This window comes from Empidonax traillii, unplaced genomic scaffold (assembly GCF_003031625.1).
Source record: "Empidonax traillii isolate 1590-97213 ecotype Southwest subspecies unplaced genomic scaffold, ASM303162v1 scaffold793:size290412, whole genome shotgun sequence".
NCBI lineage: Eukaryota > Metazoa > Chordata > Aves > Passeriformes > Tyrannidae > Empidonax > Empidonax traillii.
Genome location: NW_020955986.1, coordinates 111,636 through 138,927, shown reverse-complemented (window position 1 = coordinate 138,927; position 27,292 = coordinate 111,636). Strand labels below are relative to the sequence as shown.

Sequence of the window (27,292 nt, the reverse complement as noted above, 5' to 3'; positions counted from 1 at the left end):
AAATGTGTAACTTCCCCGGTGTAAATGCTTTGAAAGGACCACTCTACATATGAGAAGCACTGTTTCTTGGCTTGCCAGTGGTCCAAAGTTTATTTTCCGCCTCTGCTGCTGGCTAATTAACAAGGAAAGCGAACGTAGTCAATAAAGTGATTAAGGACTCCAAACAGCCACCTTACTCTTGTAGCTGTATCACTTCTCCTGGGGCTACAATGCAGGTGGCTTTCTCAGCCAGCACAAAGCCTGTATGGTGCCTTCAGATATCTTAGTTTCATTTCCCTTCTTTCCTCTCTTGGGCACTCTTATTTTCATGTTTCTTTTCTATTTATAAAATGGCATTTCTGTTCCACTATCACAGACTACTTCCCTTTGAGCTCTTAAGCTACACTGTCTCATCCAGTGAGTATTGGATTAGAATTCTCATCCACCTGTACTGCATTTCTCTTCTTCCTGCCCACCCACCTTCACCCCTCTGTGTGCCCTCTTACCCTGCAGACTACTGCACCACCACCACCCCAGTGCTGAGCAGGCAGAAGCAGTGGAGCCACCATTCCCATTGTCCAAGGAGCCTTCTCCTGCTGTCCCTCAGTTTATCTCTCTGTGAAACAGAGTCTGCCTTCCCGACTGCAGGTTACAAAGGCAGGTGCCCAAATCCTTTATTGGTTTTCTCTAAGCTGGAAAGATGCTGCAGTCTAGATTGTTCAGTCTTTTTGAAGGCCGTGCCCATGTGCAAACCAGATCAACAATCTGCTCCAGATCACCCCCCAAGACATCTAGAGCTGCCTGTACTTTGCACTGAAATCCAAGGGATATCACAGAAACAAGGCACGACTAGGGCGTGTTACTAGAGAACCAGGATAATTATAGCTACAGTGTGACCCATTTTTGCTGTTATTGGAGGATGGCATTATAGGTTAATGCCTCATAATCTGTCATTAGCATCCCTAATTGTATGTTTCTGTAATTGGACACCATGGAAGGGGGAAGAAGGTGTGAATGTTCACCTTTGGTGTTTTAGAGGTGAACTGCGAAGGATTTAGGAGTAAGAATTCATAAGCAGGGTAAATGAAATAGTTGCATCCAAGGTGCAGGAAGAAAAGATCAGTGGTGTTTATGATTTTAACGGTGAGTGGTTTACCCAGGAAAGCTCTCGTCGCTGGGAGTGAGGTCATGGGTGCTGCAATCCTAGGTTCAAAAGAGCTGCTCTGTGCTGTACCTGAGCCTCCCCAGAGCAAGTGTCACAGCCCAGCTTCCAAATGGGCACGTTAAAACAAAAGAATCATGTAAAGAAATAGCAGATACAGTCCTTTGACTGTCTCGTGCTGCCAGGATGAGATGGAATACCCCTCTGTGCTTAGCAGAAAGGGACTGTAAAGCCAGGGAGGTTTTCTTAGTGGGATGTGTGTTTTCTGTACATAGTTTCCTAGAATAGGTTCACTGAACCTTCAAGGTAAGGGAGCAATGAAGAGTACAAAATGATTTCTCATGGAAAGATCAAAGAGTTCTCAATGCTTTCAGTGAAGTGGTAACTACTTAGCTTTCTTGGCAGTTTGTGGGCATTTATCTCTGTCCAATATTTTCACTATGCCAAAGACACCGACAAAATCTCAAAGCAAAACCCAGTGACCTATCCAGCTTTAGGTCAACTTACTAAATCCTGAGATGTGGAAAAAAAATCAAGAAACGCAAGGAGTCTGTTGATAACCTTCTTGGCTTTCTCCCTCTTGCAAAGAGAAAGAAAAATGGTCACAAAAGCTCACGGAAGTACTGCAAATGTCATTGGGCTAGGAACTGTATGTGGCTATGTTAAAAGTTAATACCAACCTGGAAGTTTACAATCTCTTACGCCAATCCTGATAAGGTTTATGCTTGTCTGTAGTCTTACTAACTTCAGTAATCTGATCCACATGCATGCATTAAATAGGCATGCAGTAGACAGTGACCTAAAGGAACTGAATGCCAGGGGAGGCAGTCATAGGGAAAAAATGTTTAAAGCAGGAACATAGCGTAAATCATACCATGCTTGCTCCCTTGTAACATGTCTGCTTCCGGAAATGAGGGGGTAAAAGATGTGATCTGCTCTGCTGTGATCAGCATGGAGCCTGATTTATAAAGCTTTTAAAATATCAGCTGTGCCGGGGAGCTTTGCAGCGCTATGGGCAAAACCCTTGCTGATCTAAAGTGTTTTATTATATAATATTGTAGCAGTACATACTTTTGGCACTTCACAAACACACTGCTCTTATTCATAGTTTAAAAAAATGCTACCCTAATTCCCCCCAGATCCTCAGATGTGGTAAGTTTATTTCAAGTGCCCATCTCTATGCCCTCCCAGAAGGGCCCCTCCTTCAAAAAACAAAGATCCTACCCTTCCTCTGAAAGTCAAGTCCCTTTTAAATATATCAGATCAACACTTAAAGCCTAAGGCTTTGAGGAAAACTAATTACTTTCGAACATCTTGGACATCTGGATCGTTTCCAGAAGTTGGTCCTTGCCCATATGAGCAGAACTGGTTCAGTATCAGCTAAATCTGTTAACACAAATTAGGATCTGGGGAAAAACTGACCTCAAAGACTTGTGACTTTTTAATAAGCATTGAGGACCAAAAACAGCACAAGACCAACAGGGATTCTGACCTAGAAACGTTCTATTCTCAGAAAGCCAAAAAGGAGGGAAAAAAACTTATTATGGGAACCATCAAAAATAGAGAAAAGAAATTCTCATAGTACTTGAAGGTTTCTGTTCAGACAGATCCAGCTTGTTAACTTGTGCACAGAGCTGTGCAAGATGGAGGGTACAAAAGGCCAAAGGAAGTGATGGAATCTGTCACACTGCACGTGCAGCATCTGGAGTCAGACCTTTGACTTGATCTGGGCAGTAGCTACTGATTTATCCATCCACCCTTGGAAAAAGGAAAAGATATGCTGGATGCTCACAAGGCAGTTGAATGTGAATCAGATTCCCTTCCAAAAATGAGTCAGGGCAAGAGGAATTTCAGAGAACAGCTGACCACAATCCATATTTTCCTCCTCAGAATATGTGTGGGAAAAGATCTGAGGAAAAAATATCTCTCTGTTTAAGACTTTAAATGTTACTCTCTAAATCTTTGGTCCTTCTGCAAAGGTTCCTGTTAGGGAACACAGGATCATTTTCTTCATTGTGAGAAGCTGTTGCAGAAAAACATGGAACAACTTCTCAGGAAGCCTGTGATGGGTCAGACACCTGGTGCCAAGAGACCTGGGCTGCGTCCCTGCCCGTGAACCATGCCCTCTTTTAGGCTAAGTCATGCCAGCCTAGACACAGATTCAGCACAATTCTAGGGCTGTTTCCTACAACAAACCGACCTTTAGGGATATAGGGACAAGCTTTGCTTTTGGAGCTAAAGCATAGGAGGTGTGACAGCCCAAGAGCTGGACAGAAGCACAGACCACACTTTGCACACTGTTGATGGGTGAGATTTTTCAAAACATTGTGTGCTTTGTGTGTGCTCAACAGGTAATACCTTTACAGGATCATTGTTTTCTAAAACTGTTGAGGTCTTTGAAAATTCAGCATCTGCTTTTTATGGCATTTTCAAGACACATCCTCACTAGTAGCTTTCAAATAGGTCTGCTAACAACATACCTTATTGCTACTGTAACCTTCAAATACTTGTTTGTGGGGTTTGTTGACCAAATGCTGGATTACCAAGGGCTCAATACAATGAAATGTGACAAAAGTGGCACACGTGAGACACACAGGTGTGCTGTGATCCATTAGAAAAGGAAACAGGACCAATTAGCGGGCAATGACCGCTGCTAGTGATGCCGGTAGGCATCTGTGCCCACAGACTTCTTAAACTGAAGGTTGAAGAGGAAATACTTTGGCCACAACACACACGTTTTTCTGTTTGTTTATGTTTTGTTTTCCCATCACACACTACTCAGCTTTTCCTTCGTGGGAATTAGGAAGAGTGATTAAGAGATACCATTGCTTTTGTACAATGTTACTCCCAGGAACCTCTGCTTTGATAGAAAAAGCCCCTACTTAGCCTTACTTTCAATTTACCTCCGATTTTTGTAGTTCAAATGATGCCCAGCACAAGCAAAGCAGAAGGCAATGCTCCCAGGTTTCACAAGCAGCTCAGGGACTGACTCACTGTATCACTGTGGCTAAAACCATAAACCTTGGGTGTCTGAATTCACACATGTAAAAATAGGTGACTAAACACATCCTGGTTCCTACTTTGCTGGAAGATACCAGCATTCAATGGCTGCAAAAGGTTCTGACAGTCTAAGATGTAATTTTGCTTAGGTATGAAATCGCCCATGTCCAGTACACGCATGTTAAGAGGCACAACAATGTGTTCCAGACAAAAAAAAAAATATTTTGCAGTCTGGCACAGGGCGTGTTGTAGGACCAGCAGAATAATTATAGCAGCTGCAGTTGGCACTTATTAGAAAATTAAAGAAGCTGTTAACAGGTCATTAATAACCTGTGACTACCTAACTTAATAGTATTCTTCAGTCGACAGGCATGAAGGTGAGGGGGTGGAGGAAATGGTCACACCTTTTCTAAGTCACTGTAGAACACCGATACCCTTATTTTTCACCACTTTGTAATCTGCCTGTTTACTTCCCTCCTGGTGCCTCTTCCCACTGGCTCTTCTCTCCCTGCTAACTCTCACACCGAAGGACCACAAGGCTCAGGGCCAGGGAAGCCAGCAGCAGCACCTGCAACAGCGAGTGCCACGGGAAAGTCAGCTCTCTCTGCAGTGTCCCAGCCTGGTAGCTGCCTCCCTGCTGGTCAGAGTTGCCTCTAAACATCTCTCCTGAGTGTGTGCTGCTACTTTTAAAGACTGTTTTTGTCCGTAAGGCATCCCGGTCCATTTACAGCACGCTAGGATTTTTCCCGTGTCTTGCTCCTTGCCTTCTGCATGTAAGCAGATGGCTGGAGGAGGAGGAGGGAAAAGCAACTTGTTTCCCTGCTTCTTCAGACAAACACACGCTCTTCAGAGCAGACAGATGCCTTAAAGTCAGATCCAGGGCATCAATTCATCTTTTAGGTTCAGCTGTAGCATATAAAGCATTTGCTGGCTCTGGTCTAATGCTTTTTGACATTGTCAGGCCCCCTTCAGTGAACTACTGCCTTGTAACCAACTTGACAGCAAGTATTGTTCTACATTTATTAATACCATACGTGTTATCTTCAAACTGACACGTTCTGAGGCCAGGCATCAGCTGTGCTCAGCCCTGTCTTAAAAAAAAAAATATTCAGACAACAGCAGAGACCTCCTGCTGCTAACAAGTAAATAAATAAATAAAAACATGCCTTCACCATGCTGCTGTCACACAGTTTTACCCTTTCAATCTCAATTTTGTAGTAATTTTTATTTTACTTGTGGTCATAAAAATCTGAAGTACCCACTTCCCTGCACCCTCCTCTTTTTTGGCTTCTTGTTTTTTTTTCCCCGAGTCTTCTTTCTCTGCTTTGTCTCCATTTTGGATGCAAACCTAAATTCCAGAAATTAGAATTTACATTAAAGTTAATTAACTTCAGGAACTGTTTTTCCTCTCTTCTCTTTTTGTTTTGTTGTTGTTTTTTTTTTAACTACAGTCGCTATAATTTTCTATTATTTTTAAAATGCTCAGCTTAATGGGTTATGTTTACTTAGTCAATAAGCTGATGATGCCCATGACAGGACCAGAAGTGTTTGGTTAGCAGCAGGGAGGGAAAAAAAAATCAATAACTCCAAGCATTTGGCAGCTTTGTGGGCAGGAAATCATTTGTATTCTCTGGTTTGAATCAATGACCTTCTTTTCTTTGCTGTTCCAACAGGAAATTATAAACTCTGTGAACACTATTTGCATAGTGCCTTCTGCAATACACTTGTATCTGCCTGGGCAAAACAATATGTTAACCCCAGCAGTGCTTCTCTGAGGTCCCTGATAGAGAAACCCAGGCACTTGCATTTACTAGAAGCAGAGACAGACTAGAAAAGATGTGAAAAGAGCTCCTTTTCCACTTCCAACAGCACCACCAAGAGATGAAGGCATTATTATTTAATAACAGGGTTGCCTACTGCAGAGTATGAAAAAATGCCTTCTTTGTAACTTGGCAAGATGTTCTATTTTCAGTTTGAAACTTGCTACTTCTACATTAAAGCTGCATTTGCACTTTTATATCTTGCCCTAATGTGCCAGGTATGATTTCAAAGTGCTGCATTTTTGCTCAAACTCATCATTACAGAGTTCTTGTTTTCGAAAGTTTCAGCCTCCTCTGTCCCATCCTTTTGCAAAATTCACTAAAGAAAGAAACCGCCACCTTATCTTGCCCTGCTCGTGGGAAGCTGTTCCAGGGAGTGACATTCTGAGAAAAGGCAGTGTTGAACCTGGCACTGAACTTGCCTTCTAAAGTTTTCTGCTGCCCTGCACTGCCTTAAGTCCAGTTCAGCTATTTTTTTAGCATGTAGGAGAGCTGGCATTCAAGAAGACAAGCTAGTCAAAGGAGACAGAGGGAGGTGTGTGACCCTTTTTTTCTATATTTCCCCCAGCGTGATCACAGTGCAGCCCTAAAGTCTAGGATTCCTGTCTATGGCCAGAGCTAAGTGTTGTAGGCACCAGCAACTGGTACTGTAAAGCCCCTGGACCTAAGCCCCCTTTGATGTGCTTATCTTCATCCTGTGCAGGAGAATGATTCAGTAAATCAGTATGGAAAACGTGATGACAACCCCAGAAACCACCGAGGCCTGAGTGTAGTCTTCACTGGAATCAAATGTCATAAAACTCAGGCATCAAGATTTCTCTCTGTACTTTTGCACATGACAAGTCCTTTCAGAGTAGTTCTCAGCATCCCTCCTGTGCTCCCAATGCCTCTGGCACAAAGCTGTAGTAATCAGTTGATACTTAAAATATATTTATTAGTTACGTCACAGTTCTCCCTCTCCGAAACAAAAAGGATAGGAATGTTTCTCTGAGCGATTGAAGTGGAAGTAACACATGATTCTTGAGCTCCTCCTTTGTTTCTAATTATTTGCCAGATGCAAAGTTGCCTATCCTGACCCCACAAGCATTTCGCTCCTTCCCACTGCAAACTTTAAGTGCTTGTTGGGGTCCCTTCCAGAGCTCCTGGCTGCTGGAGCACCCTCTGCATTTCTAAAAAAATTTGCTGTTCCTGATTGAAGGGAGCCACCAAGCAAACGAGTGGCATCACCCCTCACTGACAGGAGACCAAAGTGGCATCACAGTATCATACCAGGGCTGAGGTCAAGGGTTCTCTGGAGGTCACTTTTTCCAATATCCTTGCTCAAATTGGGTTGCCTACAGATGGTTGTCCAGGTTTTGAGTATCTCCAAGGATGGAGACTCCACAACCTCCCTGGGCAACCTGTGCCAACACTTAGTCAACCTCGCAGTGAAAAAATGTTTCCTGCTGTTCAGACTGTGACTTCTGTGTTTCAGTTTGTGCCCATGGTCTCTGGTCCCATCTCTGGGCACTGCTGGAAAGAGCCTGGGTCCCTCTTCTTCACACTCTTCCTTCACATACATTGATGAGATGCCATTTCAGCCTTCTCTACTCTGAACAGTTCCAGAAAACAGGGATAAATCAAAGGATGAATTGGGTAGCTATTGTTCAGTTGACTTTCTTCAACTGAAAGGATCAAAAGCAAATGTCCCTTTCTTTCCCTGTTGCTTTCCTACTTTCCTCCCTTCCCCATGCATACATCTTCCAGATGTCATGCTGTCACCTTTTCTCCATGGACCATCATGTACCTGGAATCCTTGTATATCCCAACAAAAAATGTTCAGTCTGGAAAGGTGTGCAAATGGAATATCTCATGTGAGAAATATGAACTGGTTTGGTTAGTTTTAGTCTTTGGACTGATTTATGAGTGATTTATGGTTCCATATGAGTAAAACATAATCAGAAACTGTGGAGTGATAGTGTTGTATGTACAAAGAGAAGAGCAGCTCCTGTCACACAGGGGAATTTATAGGCCATAATCTAATTCTTTTGAGGTTGTGAAAGGTGTGCTAAGTGACTAATTCATTTCACTAATATATGACAAGCCACTTTCATAATGGAAAAAATTGCTTTCCGAGATAATCTGTTTTTAACAACTTATCACAGTTGTTACCCTTCTAAGGGTGTATATTTTGCCCTGTGCAGAAAACTGGTATGGAATAAAAATGCTGACGATAGACTAAAAACCTGCAGATAGCTTCAAAACAGACGTCATTTGTTTTTTTACAATGTGTAAGCTATGGTCTTTGAGATATTTGCTCAGGAGACAACCATGTGTTTTATATGGCCTCTGAAAAAAAAAACCAAAATATATTTCTTTCTGGGGAAAATAAACTAGATTACAGTGCAGGAAAAGAGTATTTATGCTGTAATGTTCAAGAGTACTCAGATGGAAATTCCACTCCAGAACCCTACACTGAATTTAGGACACAGATTTTCCAATTGTCTCTGTTCTTGTATTCCACTTAAATGTACTGTTGTATTCCTACTGAATTGAATGGGATTTGGTGTAAAGGTAAAAAGCAAGACTCTTCCAATTTTAATACCAGGTAATGACTTTGCTAACTTCAATAGAATAATTCTTATTTATACTGCTGTAAGCAGAGGGAAAGTCAGATTAGGAATGTACCTCAAAGTGACAGTGTTCAGATGCATATTTAATATCTGTTAAATGAACCATTTGGGATAAAATGCACTACTCACTGCTCTTACCATTCTTTCTGTAAATGCATTGTGAAACAGCTTGTGGTATTTTTTTTTTTAATCTTTATAAAATTAGTAATGAGGGCCCACAGTATCCGAAACATTACTCTCCTAATGTGAGGCTTCTTCAGTGTAAACCCATTCCCATTTCCAAGACGGCAGAATCGTCTAACAGAGCTAAAATTTACCCAAGTCTGGTGCAGGTGAGGAGCTAAATTTCCTTTCTTGTCCTGGATATTGGAACCCATTAGACACACCCTCAATTGTCTTATTTGTTCTTCTCCATTTATGTTGGCCATCACTTTCTAACAGGCCATTCTCCTCCACCCAAGACAAGCAGCTAGTCAAACAAATGGTTGAAAAGGCTTGAAAGTTCCTGTAAGCATGGGATTCTCCCCTGGGCATGTTCTGTCTGGCATGTTTTATGATGCAAAGGTCTTACTGGGAGAAAAAACTGGCCCTACAAGGTCTGGATGCCTTGCTGAGAGGGGAATACTGGTTAGCATGCATAACATCCAATAGTGGTGGAGAAAGTAAGAAGAAATCGACTAATCATTTTTAAATTATGCAACAGGCTGTGCTTCTCTGACTGTGTGTTTTTCTCAAATCCTTGGTTGCTAACTATGATGCACTATGTGCCATTTGTGCTTTAGGGGATTAGGAGTCTAGACCAGTTTACTGGTGAAAGCACCAACTTTCTCGTTAAATGTTAAAGGCAATGTTTTAATTAGTCACAGGGCTCTGGCAGAGAGTTAAGTCCTTTCTTTGATAACCAGCAGTTACAGATGCAGCGAGTGTTAATAACCTAATAGGAAGCAAACTAGGCAGGCATACGTTTCATCAACCAGAAAATGGATTTCATGCAGCTTTTTTGAGGGATTGATCACACTTTAAACCAAAAAAGTTGTTTTATTTTATTTTTAATATGGAGATTTTGGCTGTTTGCAGCACCTAAAGGTACAGTCACATCATGTCCCATTTCTCTGAGACCTAGTGTTTAAAATGCTCCCCTCTACACAGTTAAAAGTTAAAAATGTCATCTGGTTTAAGGGTGGAGAGGGGAAGAAATTCAAACAGAAGCAGTAACCCTTCTCAGACTCTTAGCAGCTATGCCTAGATGTCAAAAGAACAAACATAAGGAATCATGAGAGATTTAAATAGCTTTGTATCTGATATGAGCTTTTCAAGCCACAAATGGACTTCTGAAAGGAAACAACAGTATGCATGGGGTTTGAGTGGGAAAGGAAAAGGGCTTCCTACGTGAGTGTGACACCAGAGAGGATTTAGTGGGAATGGCAAAGGAACAAAGTTTTATCAAATGCCAGCCTAAAGGCTCACAGGAGCCTGGTTTTCATCTCCATGCAAAAGGAGAGCAGCCTGCTACACTGTTCCTCCTCCACCATCACTGGAGCCACCAAGATCTTAGATGGGGAAAACTCTTCTTAAACAGAGCCCAGCAAATCACAAGGACAATCTAAATTGAGGGGTTTGAAAGGTTACTTTATCTTTGGGGATACAGTAACTTTAAGGGATGCTTTAGGAATACTGTATCCCAGATAGAGAGGTTTTTGAAAGGTTACTGTCTCATTTGGTATATAATAACCTTTCTGAAGACTGTATCTTTAGGGATACAGAGTTGTTACTTTGACGTCTTTCTGATCTTCGGGTTTTTAACCTAGCAAAATAAAAAGGTAGGCTGCTACTTTATTCTCTTGAGTAACTAGTCAGCTTAAATGTGGATGTGCTGCAGTTTTCCAGCCTCAGCACTGCTGTAACTTGGGAAGTTCTGGAAATGCAACCCAACATCAGTACAGCACTAACGAGACCTCATTTACTGTAGTTGTAATGCAACAGGGAGAGATTGTGCCAGTGTCCTCGACACAACATTGTGCTCTAGTGATTTTTCCCCTGGCTTTGTTTCAAACAGTTGTATGATAGGCTGATAACAGTTGTATGATAGGCTGATATTTTAAACTCAATCATGCAATGTATGTAGGTTTCTGACTTACCCTATTCAAACTGAAGCTCAGTATCTATGGCTTGATTTTCAGGCAGCTGAGGAAGCAGGGAATGTTACTTGTCCTGTAAAGCACTCAGCATAACAACTGGCTTTTTGGTGCCACTCCTCTAAAACTGTGGCTGAAGATCACTATCACTAGGTAGTCCCAAAGCCAAGAAGCTCCCTTGATAGGTCTTATCCAGACTCCACCTAGAACAGAAGAGAAAATGCAGAGAAGTGGGTATGCCTCAGAGACAAAGGAAGAATATTCAAACACTCCCAAGAATTCAACATGGTCACTCAATATTCCACTCCAAGACAACACCTAGCACTGTCGGTCCTACTGCCTGAGTTTTCCTTATAACCAAGTTACAACAAAGCAAGAAGTTGGCACATGATATTTTGACGTGACAGTAGTGCTATCAAAAATATTAGGGATCTCCTGCAGCTTTCTCCAGTCTTATCCACAAAAACCTTATGAAAAGAACCACACACTCTTTAGCGTGAAATCATTCCTGCCACGCTAACACTATTTGTAAAAAGGAGGTGACAGACCGTGTATGTCAGCCTTATAACTAAATATAATTTTCATAATTGACATTCCTTCTGTACAGTTCTTCCTCTGTTCGTAATGTTGAATCAATTCATAACAGTCCGTGTGCTGCAATGTTTTATTTGCCAGTTTATCCAATTTTTATGAACTAGGCTACCTGAAAACGGCACTTCCAATGGCACTCTCTGTTTATCAGTCTCTGCACACGCAGTATTTTGCTATATATACACCAGGAGAAACAAAGTAGAGGAGCTAGCGTTTTTAAAGATGAAGCATTTCAAGCTGCAACCAACCCTCAACCTTTGTGAAAAGTGGAATAAGAACACCTGATATCCTCCAGATTTGGGTCTTTTGGAGTTTCCAAGGCTGACAGAGACCACAGTTCCCTGCAGCCTCTCCCCTGCTGAGAACATCCAGAAGTCCTTTAGTATCCAGCCACTTGCTGCCACAAAATTCTAGTATCTTCAGTATCTCAAAGACTTTGCATGTCTCTGTCAGGGAGGGAGATTCCCAAACTATATATACACAGATGTGGACAGGAGTACAACACAAGTGCTGAGAACAGTAATTTACAAAGGAAAGCAGGCTGAAATATGTGCAAGCCAGCCAATACAAAGTCAGGCAATTTTCGAGACAGCTGCTAAAAAGCTTGTTAAACGTTTGCTAAACTCTAGGAATTGGACTGAATGCTTGCTACAGAACTGCATGCCATGGCATCCCAACAGCAGCCTCTTGGGTACTCCCATGGTGTGGGAGTTAATGTTACAGTATCACCATGAACAGCCCCAACAGAAATGAGACTTTCATCCACTCGCTCAGCCTTAATTAAAAGGACACTTCTCAATTAAACTTCAATGACATCTTTTGAAAAGAAGTTTTACACCTACTATATTTCTTTTGGACAAAACAGTCTGCTCAGTTGTATTCCCAGATGTACATTTTGTTTCTCCCAGCTTGCTGGGATCCACAGAAAGAAAGTTAGTTATGTCAACTGCTAGGATTTTCTACAGTACATATTACGTCAGCTTTCCTGAGAAACTTGTCTGAGCAGAACCCCTTTCTTGGTTTCTCCTTTCATAATGTCCTTCACATTCCTCTCTCAATATTTGTTGTTCTCTCTGTGGAAGCTCAGTTGCTGGCATTTTAAGGAAAGGTAACGTAGCAAAAGGGTTACTAACAGAGTTTTGTCTCCCTATCCCATGCTCCTGGAGAGAAACTGTAGCATGTGGCACCTTTAAAGAAAGGTTTTCCTTCAGGAAAACTTACGGCATTCACTGCCAGTTTCAGCACGAGAAAAGAAATTTGGAGCATAAATGACCTTGGCCACTTTCATACTAAAAGTGAAGAAGTAAGGAGGAGAAAGAGCAGAAGACAAAACAAAACAAAGAGAGCAAATTATGCTGTGGTGCCAGATCCCTATTTTACCCTCATCCCTGATACTTGGGTGACTGTGCCTCTGATCAATTTGCTCCTGTGCATCTGCTCGCTTCTTGCTGAGCCCTGGTCCTTAGGAAATGGCCTTGGAAGTCAGCAGACTTCTCTCAAACGTCCTCTAGATAAAAATGTACCAATTGAAGTGTGGTCCACAGACAGCTGACGGTGCTGGAGCCTGCCCAAATCAGGTCCAGAGCCTTCAAAGTAGGTAAGATAAGAACAAAGGATTTTAAGTCCGGACAGGATTTGAATTTGAAACCAGGACTGGAGCACAGACGAAAAATGATAAAAAAAAAACAAAACATTTCCAATCTCAGGTGTATAAACTTGGGTGGCTTAATACACCTGCTCCCCGGCGCAAACACGTGCACACACATGTACAGTCCCTCGTTGCAGCACGGCAGTGTGTGCAGTGGACACAGACAGTCTGCTGTAGGGCTTCAGCTCGAAAGTTTGGTAAGGACACTTATTTTGACCACTGCTAAGAAGCTGGACGTGAAGCTGGGAAGTATCTTTTATTCAAATGCAGCTCCTTCTTCTAAGCACAGGGGCTCCCACATGATCTTCTTGAGTAGTTTGAGTTTTTCTATACAGATAGTTGAAAAGGGAATCTAATTTCCAGTCTAGGAAAGGAAACACAGCTCAGTGAACGCTCTTAGCAAGGGCAAGCATATTATGTCTGCCTGTTTGAGGGCCCACTGAGCTGAACAAAATCTTTTCATTAGCTGTAGTAGTCTTTATTACACTCCATTTGAATGATCTGTTTAGGATTAAACTTTTATTGAAAAACACACTGCTCTTAATCCCAAGGAATTTTCTTTTCCATGGGACTTGGTAATGCTTCATTCTAGCAAAATGCTGAATGATCTGTGTCATGTAACATGAAGTGTAACTGAAGCATTCTGTATCCTGAAGAAGTGCTTTCTGGACCTCTGTTTTTTTAAAAATCAACAGAAAAAAAAAAAACCACAAAAAGATATTTTGAGTAGGCTTAAATTTGGTACAAACAGGCCCTCATTTTTACTGGATAACTTTTAAAAAAAGTCATAAGAACAAACAAATTAAACAATTCAAAATCACCGCGCTTCAACAGCAAAATCATCTAAAATTAGCTTAATCCTTTTTAGGATCAGGAATCTGGGCAGATAACGAAAGCAATGGATAACAAAATAGTTAAGCACTGCATACCCAGCTAATGTATCATTATCCTGATAAACAATGCTAAAAGAACAGGAAATTATTGAAGCAGAAGGCAATACTTCATTTACTGTTCTGCTGTGATCACTGCTTAGGAAGTCACTAATACACATTCATAATGACTACTAGAAGTGAGCACAGGCAGAAACTTGCCTGTTACCCAAATGAGTATGACTAGCGCTGAATGTGTCTTTTACTAATCTTTTTTTACAGTCTTCTTCATTTCCAGAAAGGCAAGATTATATTTGGGAGGTTCCATTTTCCCACTTAAATGGAGAATCAGACACAAGGAGTTCTTCCAGGAGGTTTCTTCTGAGTAGAAGTTTAGGTTTCGGTTTCTTCTGAGTAGAAAGAACATCAAAGAGTAACAAAGCCTAAAGCACCTGCTTCAAACTTGGTTAGCTAATGTGCTTGTTGGATTGGGAATTTTATCCTCTTTTTGGAAGACAAAAAAAGAAGGGGATGGGGGGAGAAAAAGAAACAAAACTATCCAAAAGCAGTATTCTGTTCTTGTTCCAGTTGATCTGTTTAGGATTTTGTCACTGGCCTTTGCCAGACCACAAAAGTCTTCTGTGTAGGAAAAACAGCACCCTTCCCATGGTACAGTGTGATCCCCCTGCCCCGTTTGACAGAAATCCCTCACAAGATCACAGGAGTGCTTTCCCACTTTTCCTGTCTTAGAAGCCCTGTGTAGGATGGGCTGCTGTCACAGGTAAATCCAGCTGGGTTAGTAACAGACTGGAAGATGTGGCTTCTACAGAGAAAGGCAAACAAAGTGACATGAAATAGAAAGGGAACTTATAACCACAATTTTCCCTCCCCTCCTTCCATTCTTGCCCCTTCCTCTCTTTCTACTTCATCCCTTGTCTTCCTATGTTTTTGCAAAAATCAAAAACGGCACTGGCCATGTTACAGGTACAGACCATTTGTCAAAGATTTGTTCCTTCCCTCTCTGTGTGAGTTAAACATTCCCAGCAAGCTTTCTGGGGTGATGAGTCAGTAGCACAAAGAAATGACAGATTAAATGTGGTGTTTATTTTCCTCTGCTTTTCTTTAAGCATGGCCGTCTCCCCCATCTGCAAGCACAGAGGAAGGGGTAACCAAATGTACTGCAGCTGGGAGCTCTAAGGATAATGCCTCCAAAACCTGCAGCTTCCAGTAAAAGCCTTGTATTTTTTGTATTCTTTTTGTTGTTTACTCAGCAACACACTGTGTTAAAAGTTGCAACATTCATCTTTAAACATTAATTACCAAGGCATGATTGCTTCAAAAATCCACTGCCCGAGGCCAGGGCCTAGGAAGTGGAAAATGTAATTTCAGAAAGCGATGAGAACAAATGCTGAGTCTTTTAATTGCAGGTTAGCACAAATGACTAACAGTAAAGCAAAACTCATTTTGGATGAATTTGTTGTTCTGCATGTCAAATCTGAAACTTAGCAGTGAATTGCCTGGGGTTTGTTCTTTCCCCTTACTCTTTTTGTAGAAGTCAGAGAAGTTGATGAATTTTTGAGAGGTGCAAGAAATATTTTTCTAAAAATTTAGTTATGATTATTTAAAAGAAAGAAAGGTGAAATGATGCATGCAAAGTCAAGCAAAAGTTGCAGCCATTGTTCAACAATTACTGTGCTCTTTTGGACTTCCATTTCAGGATGAAGGCTGCAGTGATTCTCAGCATCTATCTCCTTCTCCCTCAGTTCTGCTGAAACGTACCTGGAATTACCAACAGTATAACAATGGACTGGGCCTGCTTCATCATGTGTGGCAACACAAGATTACATATGCTGCTGTGACTCAGTGTTACCCTATCGGGTGTCCCAGCCTGCTGCCAACAGAACCACTGCAACAGCAATGGCATTTTCATCTCCACCCTTCTGGCCTTGCTGCTGGCAGAATGGGGACAGCCCTGCATGGGCATTTTTGCAGGGCATCAAAGGCACTTCTTTTCACACAAAGGTAGAGAGGGTTTGTTCATTCCAGCCCCCACTGCCATACCTGGGAGCACACATCTGATGGGAGATCTGGCTCACAGTCTGATGGGCCTGAGGCTGATTTCCCATGACCATAGGAGAGACCATAAGAGCACAGTCTGTGATGGTCCTCAAGTTGAAGTTAATGTGCTGAAGTCTGGAAGCCAAAGAGACTCCAAATTGCTTTTCTAATGGTGATGTTCACTGGCAAACTCCAGTTCTGCTTTTGGGTACGCTCAGCACTGCCCTGAACAGCTTGGCGTCTGGCCTCCCTAGGACTGAGAGATGGCATGCCACTTCCCTACCAGAAGGACCTGAACCACTAGGTTCAAAAACCAGACGAGCAAAGACAAGAAGTTGGTGATGATAGTCCTCGTGTCCCACCTGCTCTCCCACTTGCTTTTAACAGTTCTGTACCAAAAGCTTTTCCCCTGTGACCTGGGAGATCTGGTTTCAAAACGCTCCGAGTACATTCTCTTGCTGAATCAGCGTGCACCCTTCTGTTAAATGGAGAATAAGAGACTTCCTTTACCCCATGGCCATTCTAACCAGGCCTGTACTGCAGACCCTTGCCCTCAGGTCAGTTTTGGCAGGATGGCTCATGACCACACTGTTAAGAGTTTGGTCCCTACTGAGTGGGCTGGCTGCAGCCATGCTGCGCAGTGCTCAGCTCACATCTCTTCTAACATGTCACGGGCTCCATGGGCTTGCTGGTTTTTTTCAGTTCAAACTATGGAGAGTACTAACAGGAGGATGCTGCAGGCCAGCTGAGCAGTGCTGTGTCAGACACATTACAACGCCAGGAAAAAAAAATTGTTTCGTTCTCTAGGAAAAGAATGGGTGAGCACAAACGATGCTATTGCCCAACCTTGAATAATGATGAAGCACTGTCCTTGTTGAAGGAAACACATTTGGTGTCTTCCAAATCTACCCTATCTGTTTGGAGCAAACCCTGGAGTAGTTTACTCAGTTGATGACACTCACATTTCCCCTTGGGGATACCAATGGATTTGTTCCAGAAGGGCACTCAGACACTGATGGGTGCCTGCCATACCGACATGGGTGGCATGAATGACCAGGACACCCATCCCTGGAGAAGAACAGCAGTGCACCAAGTTACTGGTACAGACATAGCATTTTTGAGCAATCGCTGTTCTACTTTTGTGCAGTCCATGAGGCTCAGGAGAGGTATCTCAGACAAAGCACCAGGCAGAACATCAAAACCAAGTGACATACGGTGTTGCACAGCAGTCCTCAGCTGGTGTGGTCAAGTAAGTAAAGTACATTTTCCACTATTCCTCTCTCTTACAATTTCAGATAGCCAGGTGAGTGCTGCACTTGCAGGGTGACATCTGGAAGTGACTGGGAGAATACTGAGGCTTGCACTGTCTCCCAGCATCCCCTCCTTTCCCAGAAATCCAGTGACCAGTTTCACCTCTGTTTTATCACAGGTATGACCTATAAACTGAGATGAGTTTTCTGTGCCTCTGCCCTCTTGAATGTCACTGCTGCTCTATGGAAACCCAGCTGCCACTATGTTTTCCTGACGGCCTCTAAGATGATTGTCAAGGACAGAAAATATTAATTAAATTTTAATTAATAAATTGAATACTGTGGGGTTAATTATAGCTATTTACGGGGAGTGTATGGGATTTGGAGGGCCTACCTTCTGGTGTTTTCACACAAAGTGTTGCCTCTTCCTCTAAGCTCTAATTAGCTGGCTTTTTTCTTTTTAATAGCCAGCCTTCAAATTATTGCTCAGTAGCTCCCATTTTGTTCCTCATCAGCAGTCCTCCAGCACAGCTGCTACAGAAGAGAAGCAGCCCTCTAGTTTGCCTTGCAGGGAGCAGGTGATAAAGAAGCTATCAGAAGTGGTATAAACTAACAACATTTAAAAAAAAAAAAAAAAAAAAAAAAAAAAAAAAAAAAAAAAAAAAAAAAAAAAAAAAAAAAAAAAAAAAAAAAAAAAAAAAAAAAAAAAAAAAAACACCACAAAAACACAACCAAGAGGCTCAGCCCCTAACTATGTCTAGCAAGGGAACTATGTAAGTAACAAAGGACATGGCTAGAAATAAGAAGCAACATCTGAAGCTGCTGAAAGGTCAAAAATGTTCTCTCTGTATGCAGCCCTCTTGTCCAGCTGCACGTTCTGCCTTCCTGCATATGCACAATGCCAAGAGCCATAAACAGCAGATAAGCACCTGGGAAAAAGCAAGCTGTTCCAGTACAAAGTCAGCTTGGAATAACTTCTCCTCCACTCCTTATTTTCAACCTGTGGGTTTCCTCCTTAGTCGTAAAACCTTTTTAAAATTTAAATGGACTTAATTATCTGTATTTTAAAACCATTACTTCTAGTTACTTACTGTATAGCTATAAAGAAAAAGGGTCCTTTCAGGACACTGCTAAACTGAAGGCACACAGTAACACACTGTGCCCAGATGCCAGGAGTTTATTCAAGACAGCTTTTCAATTTCATGCCACAAGATGAAAACTAACAGCGCCTAAGAACAAGCACAGAGCAGAGCTTTGGAAGCATGGGGGTTATTTTGGATGGTGTTTTGTTGTTTTGGGTTTTTTTTTCAGAAGTGACCAACATGATCAGTAGGCAGACCACTGCTTTCCCTCAAGTATCTGCTCCTGCCTGCTAACCGTTCAGGACTGAACGGCTGCCACAGAGGGAATGGAGGGCAGCGGCTGGAGGATGAGGACTGGCACCGGCGCCACAGCCGGTAGCTGGCCTGGTGCCTGCCCTCCCCTTCCTACCACAGCAGTTGGCTCTGCACAGCAGGCACAGGAACCTGGTTTTGGCTCCTGCTGAGGTGAGATGGGATAAAGAAAAGAGGGGGGAAAAATTTGCTGTTTATTCTTTTTGTAACCAAGAGCAATAAGGCTAATAAGGGAAAATGGGGATAGACTGGCCAACATAGAGAGCAAGATATCTCCAAAATTTCACATGGATCCCTGTGGTTTCTGAGGTTGGAAAACCATTGCCTAAATTAAGAAAGCTATCTTCCGTCTCAAGAAAGGCAAACGTAACAGCCAGAGTTGCTCTTGCAGAAAAGCCTAACTCGTCTGACTCCTTAAGCGTGCTTGAAAGTTTTATCTACTCTGCTTTGCAGCAAAACAGTTTCACTGCCCAGGGGTCCTCAGCTAAGGGCCCTCCAGCCCCAAGGTGTCTCCTCACCCCAGGCTTTGGCTGAAAGTCACACTGCAAAAATCCTGCTCCAGGTCTACTTTCCACATCCACAGAGGTTTTCCCAAAACAGAGAAGATAAAGGCAGTGTCTCTTCTAGCATTTGGAATCGTGACACCTGAGAAATGCTTGCCAGTAATAACTGCTTGCATCAATAGACGCACATCTACTAACAGAGTAGCAGTGCCCACACAGCACCTGTCGCAAGACATCCTTTAAAAAACCCAACCCTGAATGGTATCTTCAGACAGGCTTTTCTCCACTTCAACAGCAAAACTAATCTCGTAATGAGGAGGCAAAGATCCTGCTGCTGAGAGCTTCTGCTGCTCCCAGGATTTAGCTGCTTATTCAAGTCCCAAGATCCCAATCACACCGGTGATTATTGGTCACCCCCCCACGCCAGTCACCCGTGGGCTCAGAGGCCGGGAGCCAGGCAATGAGAGCACAGGCTTGGTTACAGCCTTAAAGGGCTGAGAGCCTTTAAGGAGGCTGAGACCCCGGATTAGGGAGGGTGTTTCCAGCCAGGGCGGCGCTGCCCGCCTGGCTGGGCCCGGATAAGGGAAGAGCTGCCGGCAGGCTCGGGTTGCCGGTGCCACCTTCTGGACATACACGCAAGCGAAAGTGCCTTCGTTTCTCCCCTCCTGCGTTTTGGGGTTTCTTCACCTTTTAATCCATCGCTATGGAGCACATAACAGACGGGGGAGCAGCCCCAGCGGCGTGGCAGCAGCAGAACTCGGGGCAGCTTCACAGTGCATCCCACCTTGCGTGGAAAAGTATCTACCACAAGGTGGGAAAAACGCTCTCCTTTTAGCATTTTGTCTTCTCCAAGCATTTCTGAGAAACAGACAAGTATGGCAGAAGAAGGTACAAAAAAAGTGGCACTAGTTTAAGAGGCATCTGTGCCTTTCAGGGGTGAAAAGCAGGGGTATGCAAAAGCGCCCTGGTTAACGCCAGAGGAACTATCCCAGGGGCTCACAGAGTATTAATTTTAGCAAGGACCAGCCTGTGGAGAGGGGTCTGACTCGCTGGCCCATTAGCTCCAGTGGCCACGTATGAGCGCAGACATCATGAAGTCTTGCCATTTACGTCAACAGCAGCTGAGTTCTCACAGGAAATTGTCCTCTTTAACATACAAAACACAAACTGGTGTGTGTGGTTACACCACACACATTACTGAGAGCAAGGCTAAGGTTAGAGAAGCCACCTCATTCTGAAAAATCCAGAATTGTATCTCCCACAAACAGCAGCTGCAGTTCTTCCTATTTCTTACCGCTGCCTTCCTAGTGGCAAGCAGAATACATACACCTAACCCAACCCTCAAAGCTGGCTTGCAGAATAAGCTTGGGAACAACTTTTAGTGCAGAGAAGATGTCTCCAAGGAATGGTTTAAAAAGCACAATTAGGAGTGGCAGACCAGAAAAAGCTGTGAGGTTGGGAAGAAATGTCTGAACTGGTAGAAAGCAAAGAGGAGCCAAAAGAAAGAGCTGTGGGGACAGTCTGAAGGCAGGCAGCAATGAAAAGCTGCAGGCTGCAGAGCACTGAGCTGCAGGGCTCCACACTGCAGACTTGTTCTTTTGCTAAGATGGAACTTAAGAAATACAGAGTTCAAAGCTGTCAGATGCTTCCAGCAGCTGCAAGCATGCAGCATCTAAAACAAAGGGCCTCAATTTAGTGGCAGCTTTTTTAGGGATTACCACAGCATGTGGCAACAGAGGCAGTGGGTCATATAAAATGCACAGGTAATAAAATGTGGTCCACAACGGGAACTTAAATGATCTAAGTATTAAACAGATGCTGCTGCACTTCTATCCTGCAAATGATACTTGTTTCCATTTCAGAGACCAGGTCTCAGCAGTGATGTGGAGTCAGGCTGAAGGACCCACAAGGCAAATCTACGGCAATGGTAAGGCGATATATTTATTTCAGAAATAAAATATTTCTTTAATTGCATTTATTCTTAAGTATACACAAAGCTATATGATAAATACCCACCGTGTATGTTGGACTCCACTTGAGTTTAGTTGCTGCATAGCAGGCCCAAATATATGTACTGTTACTGCTTGTTTGTGCAATGGCTTCACTCAATTTCTTTTAATGTTGATTCGTTAAAAACAGCAACAGGCTATCTTCCACAACAGTGTAATAATCAGAGTAGCTAATGGCAACAGCAGTTTACTCATGTCAAGGCATCTAATTCCTACTGCTGTTAAGTCTCAGTTCCCATAGCCCTCCAGGAAGGATACACACAAATCCAGTTTGAAGTAAGTTTCAGTGGGATCTGGGATTCTGAGCCCTGCAGAAAGGGAGTCATAGATGTGCTTCTTTCTAGCACTGGTACATAGTTGTATGATTTATAACAAAAGGGTCGGTGAAATACTTTTATTCTCACTGAGCGCGATCTCTATTTATAAATTTTATAATTTCTGGTCTTTATTGATTTTAGATGAATTTTTAGCATGCAAGCAGCTGTTTAATGCATTTTGACCCCAAAGAGGCAATTTGCATTAGTATTCCCACTAGAATGTTTGTCCTTTCGTGTCCATGCATTAAGTCTCTGTTTAAAATCTGTCCCTTTCCCTAATCTCCCTGGGGAGCTTTCCCTGAATATTCAATGTTAGGCCACAGTCTGTAACAAAAGAGGAGGGGCAGGGGGGGGAAGAGGGGAGAACAGTGTTTATGCATAAAGTTCAAGAGCCTTTTAAACGTAAAAAAACATATGCACACACAAAAGCACCTCAACTATGGAGCCTGGCATTTCCACAGCAATGATCTGACACTGAGTGCAGTTTTTCAAGTTAACTAATTTACAATAAGGGCATCAGACATCTGAGCTCCAGATGCACTCATTCAGGCAGCCAGGGCCATAAATAAAACAGAAAAGAATGCTCTGACTCCGCCATGGGTTTCACAGAGATGTGTTGAAGGTCTAGCAGATGGGTTTTGCTGTCTCAGCTTTTACCTGTGTAACAAAGTAAATGCATAAAGCCGCTTACTGGTTTCTTCAATTCAAAACCTTTGCATTTGCTCCATATGTTCCCATGAAGATAGGGCTAATTTAAACAATGAGCAAAATCCTACTCCTCAGGGAAGCTGATGGCAGAACTCCCACTGGCTCCAGCAGGCACTGGATGTTGCTCAACATAAATGCATTTGGCTGAACTTGACCAATAGCATAGCCAATACTGTAATCAAATTTGTATTCTTTCATCTACAAATTTGCCACCCTGACGCTTCCTCTGGTGCTGCTGTCGTCCCATGGTTCTTGTGGAAGAACAAAACCAGTGACACAGCTTCTGTCACCAAAACTGGGGTCGCTGCAGCCTCGGCCCACGCTGACCACCAGCTCTTTCCCATGCAGGGGTGAGAAACCCTCTCTCGAATTAAAACAACATATCAAAGCATTTTGTCATACCACTAACTCTGTTTTGCTCAATCTACATGTTCCATCTACAAAGCAGAAAACGAGAACCACAAATTTGAAAGACAGTGTATCAGATAGAAAAAATTTCTGATTTTTAAAAAAGTTTGCCAGTTGAGAAATGAGTGCTTTCCCTATCAGAGAGGCTTCATCATCATCATTCAGTCTAGTTTTCACAAACATCTGAGCATTCTTTTTAAAGCCAGTCTGCTGCTTGGGCAGATGGCAGGGAAATTTTACAGTCCATTTCATCCCTGATGCCTAAACTTAGTGCTCACTGTTAATAATGGGATATACACACTGATACATAGATGAACACATGTGCATATACTGACATGTGAAAGAAGAAAACATTTCTGGCATGTTCTTTAATTATTAGTGAAGGCAGGTTCCTGAGCTGAGCTCATACTAGAAGCACATCTTCAAAACTGCATATTTGGCTGACTTTAGGAAAAAGTGTGTACCGTGAGCAACCAAGCAATGCCTCCTAGTTTAGTATTTCTGGAAAATCAATTCCTCTGTGTCTCTCTTAATTCTTAACAAAATACATCTGCTCACCTGTACCACTTAGTTTTAAAAGATGACCATTTGGGAGGCCACATTCAGTTTGGTAACTGGGGATGCTCACACTGTGCCACACTTTGCTCTGATCTGTGCCCGCAGTCTCGGATTCTCTTGCCAGAAATAACATGCAGCTATTTAAAGAGTAAGAAATAAAATTGTTCATTCGACAGCAGAACATCTCAGTTCAGTCTTCTCTTTCTATAACTACCACTTAGTCTCTAACCTGAATGAAATAGCTCTGGAATTATACATGTACTCAATGTTCTCTTAGTATCTATTACTATCTTAGTCAGTATAAAGGCATAATGGTGAATTTCTAAGTCAGACATCTGCTTGATTAGCAACATTTTCAGTATCTGGCTACTTTGCAACACTTGGTGGCTCAGTAAAACAGGTCTAGTGAACTGCCAGTCATATGGATTTTTTTGCTTTGCGAGGGTGGTGCTAGAGGTTTCCCAGATATCCCTTATTTCAAAGCAGGAAAAAACCCACAATGGCCAGCTCTGTACCAAACCACAGGTAAACAGAATTCAATGGTTCAGGGTTAAAATTGGCCTCCAGCTAGCTGCACAGACTTATCCCACAGGTATTAAACAGGAAACTTTTAAAGCTTAAAAATAGTTACAGTTATGTGACTTATCCTTGTAAAAGGATTTTTATCATGTACATGAAGACTAGAAGCTTTTCCCCTTTGAAATGTTTGTGTTTGACGCTTCCTCTATAGCACAGCAAGTCTGTTTTTCTCTCCTGCATGGGCTGAGTTTTGTTTCGCTATTTTGTTCTTTTTTTCTTTCACAAATCAAGCTGTCAGCAGCACGGGAAGTAATTCTGTAACTGGGACACGTAAGAGCTCTGTTCTGAGACTGCACCGCTGTGCCCATAAAGTCACCCTTGGAAACAAGAGCACTTGAGAGTATCTCAGCACACAGTGAAAGGCTTTTCGCTACGGTTTATTTAGCTGAAAAGGAAAAACGTAATTCAAGTAAAAAACTCCAGAGACTAGAGATGCTAAAAGTATGAGGTCTCTGCTGAGCTTCCTGCTACTGCAGGCCACAACCACTAAAGCGCCCTGTGTTTGAATATTCATTTTTGTGGGGACAACGCTTTTGGGGCTGGGAGATAAACCTAGTTTTCTTGGACTGATATGAAAGCTAACAATAACATATGCTCCTCTCCTACTACCACAACCACTCCCAGCACTGTGGAAGTCCAGTCCAATACCGAAGGGCCACGCTGCGCACAGCTGATTGATTGCTACGCGAATTGCTTTAGCCTGCTGTTAACTTCTTCCTCTGCTCCTTAACTCGCTGCCTTGTATCATGGCTCATAGCTGTTCTCTCCACATTTCCAGGCTTCATCCCCAGCAGATCCGTCCCATCTGTCTCCAGATGCCACATCTAGCCACCACTTCCCAGGTGGCCCAGTTTACCTAACCTCAATCTCCTGCAGGGCCCGGGAGCCTATCTCCACCATCAGATGCACTGTGCTTAAACAGCCCAGCACTGTAATTAGCAGTGCAGCTGCACAGCCACCGACCTGCCAGTAGCATGTGGCAGACCACTTCTTGGCAACTATTAATCATACATTGCATAAGAAACAGTCCCTTCACGCAGGGGCCAGTCTTTCCACTCCCGAATCACGTAAAGGACATAAAAGCTTTTGGCCATGCAGAAAAGTGAACAAAATGAGCGGTAATTAACTCTCATGACTACAAAGGCTAACAACTTCGGCGCTTGCAAAGGGGATCAGAGGCAGCTGAGCTGAGAAAGAACTGTAGCAGAACAAGTATTTGCCTGGGAGCAAACAGTGCCAGAGTGCTTATTTTAGAATGAATAGTCATGTTAGTTAACTAGAGCTAACTATTGAACAAATAGCTCACGTTACAGCATACCGAGGTACACTAGATGCATCCTTTGATCTACTGCCTGACAGACCTACTGCAGTGATTTTTTTTTTTCCCCCAGAAATTAAAAAAAAAAAACCCTTCCTAGCTGATTCTGATTTTTGGTACAGTCGTTTCACAGATTAATGGAAACGAAACTTGCATGAAAAAGGAACCTAGTCACTGCAGCATGAGGTATTTACATTGAGCAAGAGCATGTGATTTGCAAAGGAGGAGAGGAACCAAATTAAAAGTTTGCCTGTAAATCAACACGTGCAACCGTTACCCCCCCAACTCCTATCTCTGTCAGGACAGGCAAGATTTGGTGCCTACCTGTCCTTGAAGTTTCTGACCTTTTAACACAACTGCAGCCTCTAAGCACCGGGATTAGGCCTGCTGCTCAGCAGCATACTATGCAGCCTGCCACACCCTTCGTGCCACTTACTTAAAATACCAGTGCACACAACAATTATTACTTCCATGATTTTCCAGAAGTAGAGGTTGAGAGCAGGGGTTTGGGGAATGTTTTTTTAAGGCAGTCAAAATTCATCCCGAAAATTATAAGTAAAATGTGTTCTGATTATCACCATGAACGTACACACATCTTATCTGGAAACACACATGAACTGAGGAGCAAAAGTTTCTTTTTTATATGAACTGCTTTACACTGGTCATAAACTAAGGGGTTTGACAGGGATTAAAGATTCACTTGTCAGCTGCTATGTCCTTTAATAAGCTTCCAAACATCTATACTGACAGAAGCAGCGTGTACCCAATTTAGCAAATCAGGCTATCTCTGTTGAGGTTTCACTGTAGCTCTGAAGATCTGGAGAAAAGTATTGAATACAGTGACTCTTCTGCCCCCCTTAGGGACATAACCTACTAAACAGATTTTCTTCAAACCCAGGTTTTGTGGATTGGACAATAAAAGTACTAACTTAATTTCCAGAAGCTGCATAAAGTGTATGTGGCTCTCCCAAGTTCTAGTGAGGAGAAATTCACGTACCAAAACCTCATGTTGTGCTCTGCTATGTCCTGGTTTTGTATCTCCTGCTCTAGTTCAGGTCCACAGCAAACTTCCCCACCTACTCTCGTTTACAGCTATGCCGCAAATTGGTAGGGATGGCCTTGTTTGTAAAGCACTTGACAGCATTTAGGGGACCTCTGCCACAGACAGATGCTGACTGTTTAACCCAGCCAAACCATCTTAATCCCTGTTTTGCACTCTCACCTGTAATATAGAGATGATAAAATTTTTTGAACTTTCCAGCTAAATGTTATTCTACTTTTTATGTGGTACATTCCTTAGGACAGAGGGTCAACCACATACTTACCCAGAACCAAGCACAAATCACTCTTTGCTGTGATCCCTTGGCATCTCTGGGTAAAAATCAGCCCCTAAGATGTTAACCAGTTTTTGTTTAACCACATTTTCAGAGTTCAAACCAACTGCAAAACAGACCAGGCAGATTCTCAGTTTGGGCACTTAGGTTTACCTGGTTTCCATCCTCGTGTCTTTCTATGCTCTGGGCAATTCCAGGCAAGTCTCTTGCTGGTCTCTTACACTTGTTTCGTGCCATCTTACGCTGCTGGAGCCATGCAAGGAACTGCAATAACAATACTAACTGCTCAGCTTTGACAGGACATAGCTATTTTTACTGGATTACTTTTCTGGCACAGCACTTAATGCACCAAATGATTTGACACCTGTAATTTTATACTTGGAATAACACAAGGCATTCATACTTCTTTTGTAATGTAAGATAAAAGCAAACACTACATATGTTCTCATTCCAGGGCTGCTGTCTGGCAGCTATTTGCCCAAGGAGAAAAAAGTACTGTTACATTACAGAATATGTGGAAAAGTAAGAGCTATGGAAAAGAAATCATTAAAGAGCTAACTTATTCCCCTGCTAGCACTAGACTGCTCCCTGCAGCATGTTTCAGAGTGTTTCATCCAGTCTGGTTTTACAAGTTTCACATTACTTTCATTTATATATTTATTACAGCACCGAGTCCAGTGTGGTTTGGTGCTGCTTATTTTCCTTGTCTTTCAACTAGAAGACTCAATGCTAGACCAGCTGTTCATATAGAGTCAGCTCCAAAACTACCGAAAAAATAGCTGGACTCTTTCCACTGACTTCAACAGGCTTTGGATCAGGCTCAGGAAAAGACGACGAATACATTTCATGTAAGACTAAGCAGGTTACAGTCAGCAAAGTATAAAGAGGATTAGCTGTGGGCAATCCTAAGGCACATTACCCTGCGTGCTGAAACAACTGGCTAACACGCTTTCACTTTCACAGAGAGAAAGGGCCAGATTCATTTCTGGTGCTTTGCCACCAAGTCAACACTACCATGCCAGGAACGAGTGTGATCTGGA

At 42.6% G+C, this 27,292-nt stretch overlaps 1 protein-coding gene across 2 annotated transcripts in view; it reads right to left on the bottom strand.

The window, feature by feature from the left end:
- LOC114066666 (cytochrome c oxidase assembly factor 1 homolog) overlaps positions 1-27,292 on the bottom strand; it is a 50,804-nt gene that overhangs the window by 12,815 nt on the left and 10,697 nt on the right. The window contains exon 2 of one of the 2 annotated variants that reach the window (XM_027901505.1): positions 10,712-10,911. The exons of the other annotated variant lie outside the window; for it this stretch is intronic. The gene's annotated coding sequence lies outside the window, so the exon portion shown is untranslated. The remainder of the gene's footprint in view (positions 1-10,711; positions 10,912-27,292) is intronic. 2 annotated transcript variants of the gene reach the window in all.